We start from the raw sequence: 15,971 nt of genomic DNA on the forward strand, positions 1-15,971 counted from the left end.
AGGCAGGGTACTACATATTATGTTTCAGCATCTAGGGAGTATACAGAGTGTAACCTATCTCCACAGGCTTAGTTGCAAATGTCTATGCATTCTGCAGTTGAGTTTTTTTACTTCACTGACAACTCCCACCTGCTCAACACCAATTCTAAAAACTACCATGCACCTGTGCCTTTGATGGAAGTTAAGAATAGAAAATTTGGAAGGAGGCGCCACAAGACAAGAAAACTCCAAAGTCTGGAGGCGGAGCTGGAAGTGATTACCATAGTCCTTAAACCAGCTATAGAAATGAAAAAATCCATAGGGCCAACTGCTAGAGCAGGCATCAGACTGCTGGAGAGTCTCAGGAGGCCCACACAGAGGTGGGGATATGGAGATGGGAGGCCACTGCTGAGAATCACTGGTCCTTACAAACCAATCTTGTTACACCCTAGAAAGCAATGAGGTTAACAAAAATTAACAATGGCACAAAGGAATGAGCCCCTCCCAAAGAGAAGAAGATGGGTGAGTGCAATTTCTGCGCTGGCCAGGGGCAGCAGCTCTCCTGCCCGCCTATGACCTGTGACCAAGCCATGCTTCTCTTCACTGACCTTCTCCCTGTGCAAAGCATCAGGAAAGCCTGCAGCAGGAAAGCCCTCCTTCCAAGATGCCACCAGGGACTACACGTGTCTTTCACTTAACAAACCTGTCCTATTCGGGGAGAGTTCTTTCTGTCTGTGTGAGTTTTGTTTATTCTTTCCTCTCTTTTCATAATAAACCTACCCTTTTGGATGTAACTAATGCTGTTGTCTCATGCAAACTCACCACATGCCACTGAAAGGGGGGCTCTGGTGAAACATTCCCAAAATTAACCCAGGGCCCCGTTCTCTGAAGCCAACACCTCTCCAAACAGACTTCACCTTAAACTTGGTCATGGCATAATATTAATACATTCACTCAAGGACCTTACCCACGTTTCCTTCCCTCTTTCTCCTTTACCATTGTTGTTGATTGGCAACAACCTCAAGGGAAATAAGTAGGTTGTTATTTCTACCATCCCCAAACAAGCAAACAAAAAGCTTGCAGCCTTAACTGCACAAAGTACTCTAAACAAAACTGATGGGGGCTGGCTCCCACTTCCAAGACTAATTGCCTTCCCTCTATTTTCTATTAAATAATCTCCATTCCAGGCCCTCCCTGGTGGCACAGCGGGTTAAAGCACAGCACTGAGAATCTAAAGCCGCTTCCACATGAGTTCGATTCCCGCCTGCCCCGGAGGTGACCACATGGCGTGGCAGACCTCTCCTGGCCGCACCCTGCTCCCCTCAGCAGTGTACTTCGTCCATCTGCCTGTTCTGCTCCCCACTCTCTCTCTGGTGAAGCCTCTCACCTCCCCTGAGCCTCTGGCCTGCACCCCAGTTCTGTATGCACAAATAAATACATCTTTAAAAAAAAAATCTCCAGTCCGAGCTTAATCTGTGTTATTTTATTAAAACTCATCTTGTCGAGATCATGAATGGCCTCCATGTGGCTCACTTTGTTGTGGGGAAAGGATGTCCTGAACAAAGTCCACTGTTTTAGGATCCCCACCTCCCAACCAGACCAGAGAGACCCAAGGGACAAAAGATTACGAATTCCATAATGTAATCACCACCCAAGGGAGGGTTGCTGGGAACTGGGGGTGGAGCCAGAGTTTATATATAGCCAGACATATGGGCCCTGGGGGGGGGGTGGTATTTTGGTTTTTCTCCAGCCTTCACTATACTATTGGGGTCCCAGCTCAGCAGAACTGGTAGGACGCAATTTCTCTCTCTTTCCTTCTCCCTGTGTTATTGTTTAATTCATTTCCTCTTTTTGTAAGTAAAGTCTTTATTAACATTTTTCTGTGTGACCCTGAAGTTGATTCTCATTATTAGCCCCTTTTTAATGTGCAGGTGAGGACCCACAGTCAGGCCAACTTACTTTTCATTGGGGCTGCCGTGTAATAAATTCAATGGTCAAATTCTTAGCTATCTTAGCCCACATGGGATCATCCGTCTTCGATAAGTGACTTTCATTTCTCAGTGTCCTGATCTCACAGGTACTGCTTAGTTTTTGTTATTAATTCTTCTGCACCTCCCTGAACACTAAAAGTCAGTATGCCTCCTGGCTCATGTCAGACTTGTGTATAAAATTTTATAGTATTTTAGGTAAAAAATTTACAAAATTATATGTATAGCCCTCAAGCCCTTTACTGGAATTCACACCTATATAGCCACTCCTACCTCAGTATTTCCATTGGGATACCTAAGAGATCCCAATCTGAGCAAATCCAGACCACAATTACTATTTTCTATACAAATGTCTTCCAAGGTCATCATACCAAGGAATGGAATTTGCACAGGCCAGAAACTTTGGAGTAACCTTTAAGGTCTTTCCACCACAGTCCAGAAAATCTTTTGACTTATTCTTCAAAATACATCCAGAATACCATCGCACCTTAGAGCTTCTATGGTTAGAATCTTCCTTGTGCCAGCATTATCTCTTATCTGAGTTATACATTAGATTTATAAGTCTTCTCCTTGCTTCTAATTTTGTCTTACTAAAATAGATCCTCCATACAACACCCAAAATGATGATTTAAAATAGTTATATCACACCATGCCCCTGCCTGTATTGAAAGGCAAAATCCTTATATAATCTTCAAGGCTTGTCGTGTGACTAGTCCTTGACTACATCTCAGCTCAACCCTAGTATTCTTCCCTTTCCTCTGTGCTTTGCAACCACTATTTTTCTTGTTCTTGCTTGCAAATAGCAGGACTATTCTTGCCTCAGAGTCTCTGCACATTCTATCCCCAGATATCTACATATTCTCTATATTCACTTCATTCAGTTATTAAAATTAAATACAGATGACATCAGTCTGAAATATTCCCTGTTACTGCAAACAAAGCTTAATTTAGCATCGTTTTTATGAGTAAATTGACCTGCATCATTTCTTATGTCTCTGGAATAATTGATATCCAAACTGTTCCTCAAAAGTGACTTGGTATAACTACTAACCAATTCTCTTTCATTAAAGAAAATTAAAGTATTATAACCAGTCACTGATGAGCTAGCAATCACTGCCCCTCCCATAGAAACTTTTAAGCCTCATTCCATTGTTTGTGGTTTAACTGTTCCCTTTTCCCAAACATTTTTTTTGGCATGCATATGAAACCCTTTATTAATTACTATTCATAATATTCATTAGTTCTATTTCTATTTACTTCTATTTCTGAAATACACAAGTCTTTGTGCAAATGCAATCTCAATAAACTTCCACTCACTAGCAGTTTTATAGTTTCACTCCTTTCCCAACACTCCACAAGCCCCTAAAGCAATTCTGTTTATTGTATTCTCATTAACACTTGTTCCTTTCTAATGCTGTATAATTAATATTCTAATATCTCCTCTGCCCATTAGATTGTAAGTTCTTTGAAGCAAGTTGTTTTACCTCTTTATTCAATTGTGGATTCCTTGATGCTTTTAAAATAATTTCTAGAACATATATTATCAATAAATGTTTATGGGATTAAAAATCGCACCTACACAACACAAACACTATTTCTTTTTTAGTTTACTGAATTAAGAGGAAGATATAAAAAAGATAGTAATCCTATGCACTGTTCCTTGGACAAACATATGCTGTTAAGTGATTTTAAAAGTTCTCTTTCTCATTATAAAATATTTCAAAATTTTCATATATATATAAAGAAATTTATAATTCTATGCCCTAGCTATTAACACTTAATATGAATATATTTACCTTTTGTGTTTCTGCTATACATGTGTACATGATTACAATGCCTAAATGTGAAATAAAATGGTATGTATGTTTTTATTTTATGCTTTCAAATTTAACTCAAGCAAGCAACAAAAACTACCACATGGATTGAATTTTCATATAAATTAGGAAAGCAAAATAAAAGCAAAATCTCTCGTGACCCAGAGTATGATGAGTTTGGTATGTTCAAGCTTGTTTATTACATGTTTCAGAGTGCATCCTCTTGGTAAATCTGTTTGCACAGGGAATGGAAATAAATCTTCTCTATTTTAATAATTCAAAGTCATGCTCACATTCTATCTCATTTGTAAATGTAGAACATCCAATCAACTGGAGGAACATCATCCATTTTGGTGGCGTTACGAGTGAGATGCTCCTGGTTATTTGTCAGATTTGAAGTTTGTTATTACCTAGAGAGCAGGAAACCTTGGTCACTTGCCACTCTACCATCCTTATTTAGAACACCTCTACACACGGAGAAAAGTAATTGATTGGGACAATTATCTCGCCAGCCTTCACACCTGCTCCCTCATACCAGTCAACCAACCAACTAAACAACAAATAAATAGAAGCAAACCCACTTTTCTCCTGAAAATAAAAACCATTGTATCTTAAGTATCATGATAATGGTAACAAAACCAATTCTACTTGGATGAGATGGATAATTTCACAGAGAGTAAAGTATAAAGAATTGCTTTTGCCTCAAGTATCCAACTACTTAAAACAAAACCTCTATTTTTGCTTTGATTGTCTATGTGTGCTTTTCATTTTTATAGTGTGAAGTGAGGCAAAAAAAATTGCCTTATTTTTCCATTTAATTTTCATTAGCCTCACCATCAAGAAAAGAACATTTCATTCTCTTTTGAGTCAATTTGAAAACTGTCCTCTTTTGACCTCCCATAAGCCATACCAAGATAGGGATGAATACTTGTGATGTTTCTATTTGATCTTTGAATTATTATTTTTTTAAATACCACTTAACCTGTGTAACATTGTTGTTGTTAAGGAATGTATCAGAAGAACTTCAGATCACTTTTTCAGATTTATGAAGTTATTTTTAGAGGTAGACAAATAACAGTAACTTAATATTAACTATTCAAACCACACTTAGAGATGTGCTTGCATTCATGTGGTTTTATATAGTATCTTACTGCATAATACAATGAAATACTACTTTCACCATTTTTCTCTCCTTGGGTCATTGTATAGTTCCCACTCCTTCCCTCCCATCCTAATGTGAGGCCCATTTCAACATTGACATTCAAGAAGTATCCTAAGAAAATGGGAATTTCAGAGAATATTTATGAGTTTGTAGTTTCTTTGAGGAGCCACTTGATGCATGGACTCTGTTAATTGCTAGATATGTGAGAGAGATTGTGGGGAATGGATTTGGCCATAAAACTGGAGATGATTTCATTTCTTGTTTATCAGGTTTTATCTTTGCAACTCTCATGTATTTAAAGCTAGTTAACACCTATCACATTCAGTTATTATCCTAAACACAAGAGATGCAGAAGTGTAAAGCTTTCAACTTCATAGAATTTGTGTGTTTGAAGCTCAAGATGATGAAATAGTTTATCATAGGACTGGAACATGGCTGAGAATACATTTTCTTTAACAAAATTACCAAAAAAAAAAAACATAAAAATTCAAAGATAAAAGAGTAGTGTCCAAGCTTTCCAGCTGTTCCATAGAGACTATATCATCTTCCATTCCCACCAGCAATGCACCAGGTTTCTAGTTTTTCTAAATCATGTTATTTTCTGGTTTTGTGTTTGCTTGTTTGTTTCTATTCATAATCAATTTCAAATATGTAAATATTATGTAAAGTAGTATTTTACTATGTTTTTCTTTTCTTTCATTTACAGTCTACATGTTTATTTTTTGTTTCATTTAGTTCACAAACTTATTTTTCTATGTATCTCCTATGAGTGAAATCATAAGGTGTTTATCTCTCTCTGAATCATTCCACCAATTATAATACCTTCTAAGTCCTTCCATGTTGTTGCCAATGTCATATTTCATTTTAAAATGTAAATTTATATCTATGCAAACACACACGTGTGTGTGTGTGTATATAAAGAAGATGCATATGTATACTTGCATTGAACATGGAGCTCCACACATATCAATTAGTGCCATCTCATGTTTTTTCTTAATGATCAGTAAAGCTGAACATCTTTTCATGTAGGTATTGATCCTCTGCATGACTTCTTTAGGGAAATCTTTTGCTAATTTTTAAGTTCAGTCATTTATCCTTTTAGTGTTGAGTTGCAATTGCTCTATGCATTTAGCAAAGAGTAATCAACAGATTGCACTGCTTAGAAAAATGTATGGAATAAATGTTTTATTAAATGAGTGAATGACTTTGTTTTGTCTATATCTTTGTTTGATGGCAGAAAGGAAAATAAGTAATGTCACTGCACTAAGAAGCTAAAGCCACTTCCGCATGAGTTTCATTCCTGCCTGCCCCAGAGGTGACCACATGGCGTGGCAGACCTCTCTTGGCCTGCCCGCTGCTCCCCTCAGCAGTGTACTTGGACAATCTGCCTGTACTGCTCCCCACTCTGTCTCTGGTAAATCCTCTCACCGCCCCTGCACCTCTGGCCTGTATCACAGTTCTATATGCACAAATCAATATATCTTAAAAAAAAAAAAGTATTTGTAAGATTTGGTGGGAACCTGTATAAAATTACGTATGTACAATCTCATTTCACTTCGTACTATACTTTTTTTTATTATATCCATCATTTCCACATAAGAGATGGATTGTTTATGATAAACATCAATTCCTTCTGTTGGGGTCACTCAGCTTGCATATTACTTTACTGGCTGCATCTTGTGACTGATTGCACAAAATACATTTATCAAATCTTAATTTTTCCATTTTAAAAAATTAAACATATTTTTTAAAATTTTCCTTCATTAAAGCAACACTCATATTTCTCCAATATCACCACATCTCTTTCATACTCAAATATACACAAGCCCTTCTAGAAGTTAAGTTTCTGATAATATCAAGAGAAAATGCTTCTCATGTGTAAGTGCAAAGAGCAGGTCCTTTCACACACAGTTCCACTGCACAATTACATCTTTCAGGTATATCTCATATCATCTACTGCTTCTTTCTATTTACCACATGCCTTCCCAAGCAAGTGCTTTCACCTTTACAAATCTCAGTTTCTTTCTATCAAAATGCATATTTTGGTACATACTTTAAATTATTGATTTTAGGAATAAATGATAGATTTAAAACTCTCTAAGTAATAGGGTCTGACATATAGAAATGTACTGTAAAATGTATCTACCATATCTGAAAACTTCTGATAAGAGTTAGTTTATGTCTCCTGGTATGAGGAAAAAATAATGCAAAATATAGTGTTTGTGCATATTAGAATGACAGTACTAAAGAACTTTACAGGATAATACTCTTGTGCTTTTGTCATCAGTAATGAATGATCATAAAATCATAGACCCTAGAGAGAGCAGTCATAATTGGGCGTAATCTTTATAATGCACATGAATTGTATCAGTAATAGACTTAAACCTGAGGCTCCAAATATAGAAGAGCACAAAGATCCAGGTTGAATCACCTGTGTCACCTCATGTAAGATGTTATTACTTGTAGCCTAAGGCAGTGATATGCTAAACACTAACACCACCACCACCACCACCCCCAGAGAAAAGAGACAGCAATTGAATAATGTCACTGAGTAGAGTTTAAGCACCTGATCTTAACTTACCTGAGGGTAATACTCTGCACTGCAAAAGCAAATAGAATAATGTTTGACTTGGAGAATATTCTCAACTATAAATGTGGTCAGCACTGCATCTAGTATTGACACATATTGGAAAGGCTGAGGCTGGCACAAGAAGTTATGTGATATTTAAGCTAAAGTGTTGACCAAGAGAGAAGAAAAATCACTGTGGGCCCCCACTACAAAATTCTAATACTCACGTAACAGCCAGAAGCTTAAGTCCTGACCCCCCACTCCCAGACATGACCTTAAGATGTCTTACTGCTCTGTTTCATCTACTACCATCTTGCCAGCATCGCTACCTATACAGATGTGAATAGGTCCAAAGGCAGAAGTTTGAATCCTTTTCCCAACAACAAACCTTCCAGACCATATGATAAAAATAATACTATAAAGAATGAAAATGAAGAGAAAGAAGTACTTACACCAATGTTGAAGCAAGAAAACTCTGTGAGAAGTCTCAATCTAGCAAAACTATGGGATGTGCTTGAAGAGAAGTTGAAGGGAACAGATCTAACAATTCTTGCTGGATTAAATAAAAAAGGATGGATGGATGTAAAACAAGAACAAAAAGAAAGACTGAGAAAATCTGAGGCTGTTACAATTTTTTAGCTTGTATTAAAAATATATATTAAGAATATGTTTAAAAAGTAACACTCCTTAATCTAAATGCTGCCATTTGATGGAAAAATAAAGAGAAATACTTGCTTCTTTCCAAGCAAGGCAACTGTGCTTCTGACAGTACAGTCACTAACTTTAGCTTAACTTAAATTTGTAAGTGAAATTTAGTGTTTGGATATTTTTTTTTTAAGATTTGTTTATTTATGCATACAGAACTGTAGTACAGGTCAGAGGTGTGGTAGGTGAGAGGATTCACCAGAGACAGAGTAGGAAGTAAAACAGGCAGATTGATGAAGCACACTGCTGAGGGGAGCAGCAGGTGGGTCAGGAGAGGTCTGCTGTGCCATGTGGGCCATCTCCCTGGCAGGGGATTGAACTCATGCCACATTGGCTGTGTTGGATTCATTGCACTGTGGTTTAAACCACTGTGCCAGGCAGGGTGGGGGATATTTTTTTTTTATTAACTAATGAATTGGTTTTTATTAAGGTTGCTTTTTAGCTCTTTATATTATTTAGGGATATAGGTTCATACTTCCTTAGATGCACATGCCCAGGCTACAACCACAATGAGTGCATAGCCTACCACCAAACATCTCTGGACCTCCTCCACAATTTTGTGCAATACTATGGTATTTTAATACTCGACTTACAACTAGAGACAGTCCAACAAGATAGAAAATACATTACATCCTTAAATGAAGAATAAGACCAAATAGATTTAGCAGCTATCTATGGAACACTCCATCTCAAACTACTACATGTACATTTTATTCAAGTACACATGGACTATTTTCAAAAGTAGACTATATGTTGACATGCAAGTCAACAGACAACAAAACTACAAAAATTTAAATCATACTATGTATACTTTCTGACTTTTATCTTCCCAGCAGGGAGGATAAATACAACATAGACCCATATTACAAAGCAAGAAAAATGCCCCAAAATGATTTAATGATTTAATATACCTAAACCAATTTGAAAAGAGAAAGTAACAGAACCCAAAATATCAATCCCCCAAATCATATGCTCCACAAGTATTGCAGTTCTCTTTATAATAGTTAGGACATGGAGAAACATTATGCGCCCATTGATAAAAGATTGGATTAAAAAGATGTGGTATGGCCACAGTATGTAACACTTACCAGTCATAAGGAAAGATAAAATGTTGCCATTTACAGAAAAATGGAAAGAGTTTGCAGCAAGTCAGAGTGACTAAGACAAATGGCAGATGATTTGACAAAGTAAAATACTGATTAAAGAGTAGTGGGTATTAATAAATTAAGTGAAATTTCTGAGGTTAAGAGGGACAAATGATCAAGATATAAGAGTGGTGCTGGGAAAAAAAAAATGTTTCCTAAAAAAAACGAATTACCTAGAACTTAAATAAAAAAAATAAACACTTCAATATTTCATTATAAACACACCTATTAAAATCAAGAGGAATGTTAGGAATATCAGTGTCACCTAGATCCTTCAGAAATCAATGTTAAAAAAATTTATGTTTAGTAACGACAACGGAAGTTCACTGAGTACTTTCTACACATGAAACCATACTTTCTTCGCTATGCATACTGTCTCCCAATACAGAAAGCAACACACTAGATTGGCACTGAGTATAACTAGTTTTCAATTAATTTCATGGTCTTTTTCATGACATTTCAAGATAAAAAGACTGCCTTGATCATTATTAATTAGCTAGCTACCCATATCTTTAGATTTAGACACCTGTAATCAGAGTTAATATCTTTATTGCTACAAAAGGATGAGAATAAATAAGCAATTCATCACAATTTGTCTTAAAGGAATCTCATTTCTCTGCAGAAAGTTACCAGTTGGAGATCTATGTTTATTTTTCTTAGCTTTACAGAGTAATTGCATCTTATTTTCTTCAGTGCCGATATGTGTGTTTGTGTGTGTATGCATAATATATACACATGCACATGCATATATTAATTAATACCAGAAAGCTACCCCCCCCACGCACACAGATATATACATATATATATCTGTTAACAATTGGTGATGGGTACCTTGGCGACACCTAGTTTGGGGACTCATATTTATTGACTCAATTAACATATGAGTATACAAATGTGTGAATAAATTAATATTTGAAGTGCCTACTATGATTTAATTATTTTTCTAAGCATTGATATAAAAATGAATGAGATGCTAACTTTCTTAGTGAAGGGCTCACGGCCTGGTAGGGGACACACATATGTACATAATGATTACAATAAATAAATTGTGACATATAAAATATTTTCTAAAGTAGGCATGATTTGGCAGAGTCAAACTGTACAGTTAAGGCTGAGAAGTCTGGGTGATAGTGGACTAGTGATGATTTTATAAATGAGAGGAAGTTTAAATAGAAATTTTGTAGAAGACAAAAAATATTTTCAGAGGCAATGAAATGATAAGCTCTTTACTGATACGTAAATTTAGTGAACTTAGTGAATCATAGGCCAAGTATTCTTAGTTTTTTTTTGTTAATTTTAATATATGTAATTTGATACCCAATAAATCACTACTGCTTGATTGTGTAATTGATGTATGTGTTATATCTGCAAGTTTTGGGAGTAATGGGATAACTTATGTTCCCTTGTTGATATGAACTTCACCCCATCCAGATTGCTTTTCACTCTTACTTAATCCTCACAATACAAACAAATAGAAACATCATAATTTTGAAAAATGCTTGATATTATCAGTTTATTCACAAGCCCTGCAGGCAATTAGGACTAATAAAGACTTATTTGTCTTCTATTCTCTACTCACATTGCTTAAAAGGAATACACTAAATATTGGTATTTAGGTTTTGTTTATTCTACTCCATGTTCATAGATAAACCAAGCACATAGCACTTTGTTTACAAATTCTCTTGATTATCCCCAAATTTGACTTAACCTATTGACATAACAGCATACCAAAATACAAAAAAATCAAGTATTTGATTCGAATCAATCAGAAAAAATAAATTAATCTCCCTGTCAGAAGTGGCATATTTCTTTTAAAATATATTTTAATATCTAAAATATATTTTACATCATTCTATTTTTTCATCTCAGTTGTAATCCCCCTGGACTTGCCACCACCAATTCACCCATGTGCCGTCACCACAGTCCCGTGTGATCTTCCCACTCCAGATTTGATCTTGTTCCTTTCTTCACCCCAGTAGAATGTCTATGGTTTATAGTTGTTTGTTGATTTTCATTTTTACATTATTACAATTGCGTTCCTCCCCCCTCCCCCCCGCCACCCCTTTACACCTCTGCAATGAATGGAACCCTGTGGTATTTTTCTTTTTCTTTCTAATTTGTTACTGGTCTGATTGATCATGGGATTTATATTCCTGTTGGAAAAACTAGCAATTCTTAAGCTGCATGGCTTATGGAGATGCTTCCTTAGGATTATCATTTACATTAAAGCATACAGTTCAATGAAATAATTTACAAGGTAGATTTAAGTTCCTTATGAAAGAAGCATCCCTATCCCCTTTATGGAACATAGATTCCCAGGGTTACATTCAGTCACCTAATATATTTGGAGTGGATGTCTTAAATCAGTGAACCCATTACACTGCTTTTCTGTCAAAATTCCAAGATAACTGGAAACAAAAGAACTCTTATAATACAGAATGATGGTAGGATGGGGTGGAGCCTTGGTATTTCATCCTTTTGCATCTTGCCAATTCACTCTCCCACTGCAAGCAGACATAAATCATCCAGTCCTTTCATTTCCCCTTGTAGTTCATCAGGAGGATGCATCTTCATTTGAAAAGCACTTTGCAGTTCTTAAAGGATAATTCTGTAAGTGCAAGATGATGTTTCATTCCAAAAACAACAACAACAAAATTGGATTCTGGATGGCCTTTAGCAATCCACAGGCATCCTCAAAGGACCCTTTAGAGTTATGTTATCTAAGTCAAAAGAGGAAACTGGAGAGAAATTCAAATTGAGATTTTAGGAGTTAAAAGTGTCTGCCAGGCTTTTTCTGAGTTGTAAAGTTTCTCTAAAAGATTTAATATTTTGTACTATACAATATACAATCATTCAAAAAGCACTATACCATGAGTTTGGATCAATGTAAACAAGAATGATATAAATACCCTAAAGAAGCCAACTATCCAGTACATGAGAAAACAGGGACCTGATATTTCTAAGCAGTTATCACCTACCTGGGGCATAGGTTGGCACACGTCTTGTGAAATCTTTGCCACACCCCCATAATGCTGACATGTTTCCCTTTATTTTATAAATACCTTTACTCTGGTCATTTACATTAGCTAGTGACACAGGTACAAGACAATTTCACAGGGCCAACCTGGAGAAAACCAGCATTATCTCTGGTCTTGTCTACCAAATAAATAGCTTCCTACTGAGATTTCACTTTTATTTTTGTCAATTTCCAACCCATCCCATACCTGAACACCAGTTTTTTAAATGCAACGAACCACACTAGAACCTGCTTGAAATACTTTGGTGGTCTCTCTTTTCACTTTGACTAAATTCTCATTTCTGATTAATGCCCTACAGGTTAACATTGCATGATAGGCCTTGTCTACTCCTTTAAACTCAATTCTTCCTCATCCAACCTTTGTTCTTTATTCCGCAATCATGCTAGCCAAACTCATATTAGCCTCATCACCTTTGCACCTATGTTCGTTTTTGCTTTGGTTTCTCCCCAGTATCTCCCCTGAACCCCATCTGTCAATGTCACCTTTATGTGATTATGTCTAAATGGTCCCTACTTGGAGAAACCTTTTCTGATTACCCTATCTAGAATACACTTCAATGTAACATGGTTCTTTCATAGTATTTTGCAAAATATGAAGGACCTTGTGTTTAAGTCTATTGGAATATAAATATTTGATGGCAGAATTTAGGCTGCTTTGGTTTGCTGTAACATAGCAGGTATTAGAAAAGCTTTGCCCATAATAACCTCTTAAAATTAACTTATTTAACAAACACATTTTCTAATTTGAATGGCTCTTTAAATTAGTTGTCAGTGCTATGGAAACCTCCAGGGACTCAATAACCAATGGCATCATCATAAGCAATTGTTATCATCACCAATTTCTATATTTTAGATAATATGTATAGTTATTTATATATATTTCTTATCTTAGGAGAAACTTATAAAGTATGTAGACTTCTTCAATAATAAAATGAGATATAATGCTTATGCAAGTTATCTAACCAAACCTAAATAATAAGTAGTGAGAATGGATTCAACATAAGTTTTATATTTAAATTAGGACTTCTCCATCTCCACCTATCAGTGGGTGTCTGATATTTGAATATATTGATTATTCTTTCTTCCCTCTGATAGTTACTTTGACAGTTCTGGCAGGTGGCCCACTACTGAGTATTCCCCAGTTTCCTGTCAATGTTCTTCCTTCTCTCTTTTCATTGGGTTCAGCTGATGCTGAACAGTTGTAGGTCATGGGGTGGAAGGAGGACATGCCAGAGTATTTGTTCTCATCCCCACTGTCTGGTCAGCAGTGCCTGCGGGACTTTATCCTTAGTTAAAGACATCACCTGTTCCTGGGAATATCGTTTTTCCCTCTATCTTTTAGTCCTAAAGGTGGCAATTACTACCCATTGTGGCCATTCTCTAGGTACCTCAATACCTATGGTTGGTCCCCTTAACCCTGCTTGCATTCTGTAATTGACATTTCTCCCAGTCATGTTTCTATGTGAAATTTGATGATTCCCAATAATCAATAAAATTTTGTCATTTCTTTCAGGAACATTGAAAGGAAAAGACCCACAGTACTGAAAATTTTTCTCGCTGATGATAATGATAATGAAAATAATATTAAATAAGGTTTCACACTTACATTGCCTAGTAGGCTGCTTGAACACACTTTATAAATTTTACCTTATTGAATCTGCACAAATATTCTATGAGACAGGTATTGCTATCCTGATTTTAAATGTGAGCCAATAACCACAGAGAAGTTACATTGTTTACTTTGTCAAAAGTAGTAAATGGTGGAGCCAAGACTTGAACTTGGCTGGATTTATCCTAAATCTTATCCTCTCTACCAATATCACTATTGTATTTCCTTCAGGACAAAGGAGATTGAATAAAGAACCTCAAGAGAGCTTTGCAATGAAGCACAAAACAGCTCCCTACAATCTCATTACTCTGCAGGTTCATGTTATCTCTCCAAAATAGAGCTTTCTATTTCACAACAGAGCTTTCCTTCTTTTAATATTGATTTATACAGTTTTTCCTTGAACAATGTGGGTTAGAACTACAAAGGCCCACTTACGACTGGAGTTTCTTGTAAACAGATGATATAAACTTATAGTACCAATGAATAAAGTAGTTTACTATAAATGTATTTTATCTTCCCTAAACAATATTTTATTTCCCTACTTTGCTTTCTTGTAAGAACTCAAAATATACCTCATAATTGACTGTGTTGTTGGTAAAGTGTCTGGTTAAACTTTTGGCGCGTCAAAACTCATCTACAAATTTTTAATTGCACAGATGACCTTAACTACTTCACTTCCATCCCATTGTTTAAAGGTCAGTGGCATTTATTTATCTCAGTAAAAGTTAAATTTTCAAAGAATTTGCCACGTTATTCCTATAGCTTTCTGTGTCATTTGACATAATGCTCCCCATATTCAAAAGCATAATGCCCCCCATATTCAGAAGCACAGGTTAAAGTGGGGCAACTTCTAGTAACATTCCTCAGGTGGTGAAAAACACTAGAAACCCTATTACTTATGTTTGTTCTGTTGTTGTTTTTGCTTTTGTTTGAATTGTAACAGATATGATATTTCATTAACGAAGAGATCGTAAATATTCATCTCATGGTCTAACCTTTTTTTTTTTAATTTATTTTTTTACGGTTTTATTTACTTATGCAGAGAAGGATTGGGGTACAGGCCAGATCCACAGGGGGTGCGAGGACTCACTAGAGAGAAGGTGGGGGGCAGAACAGGCAGTTCTACTGAAGTACACTGCTGAGGGGAGCAGCAGGCAAGGCAGGATAGGTCTGAGGCGCCATCTGGGTCAACTCCCTGGTTGGTGATTGAACTCAGGCCCTAGCAGTCATAGCACTGAGATTTAACCCCTAGGCCATCAGGGAATCCACTAAACCTACCTAATTTTTATCAATAAAATTTGTGAGGCCCTGCATTAGTGAGGGCATGAAGTACTAGAAGAAGGGATTTAGGCAAATTTATGTTGCTGGTTAAAAACAAGCAAATAAACAAAAAACCAGTGCCCTGTTTTCCTGAATATGTGCCTAAGTTCCCATGTTGGGTCTTGCTACTGGCTGGGGGCATGAAATAGGCATGCATTATTAGGAGATGAAGTCCTATTTCTTCAGGATTCTAACAACAGCAAACTAACGTCCATAATATGAATGTGGCCACATGGTTTTTGAAGCCATGTGGATGCTTTGGGTTAAGTTGTGGGGTGCCGGGCCCACATGGCCTTTCCAGACAGATCACTATGACACTGACATAGTCCTTGTTCAGGCATTTCATCTACCTTCCCAATTAATTAGCACACTTGGGAGGAAAGTTTTCCTTTAAAATCTGTCATTTTAAGCAATGGATTTCCTGTGGTGTCTTCTAGTCCCAAAAAGCATCAAAGTCCTGTTACATTCCAAATCATTTCCATTTCCAAGTCCTGTTACATTAAAACCATTTCTTAATAAAATACTACTTTTATAATTATTTAAGATCAGTAATTCAAAAATCAAATCTTGGCCCTCCCTGGTGGCGCAGCGGGTTAAAGCACAGCACTAAGAAGTCAAAGCCACTTCCGCATGAGTTCGATCC

Source organism: Condylura cristata, unplaced genomic scaffold, assembly GCF_000260355.1.
Source record: "Condylura cristata isolate star-nosed mole 26May11 unplaced genomic scaffold, ConCri1.0 scaffold00015, whole genome shotgun sequence".
NCBI lineage: Eukaryota > Metazoa > Chordata > Mammalia > Eulipotyphla > Talpidae > Condylura > Condylura cristata.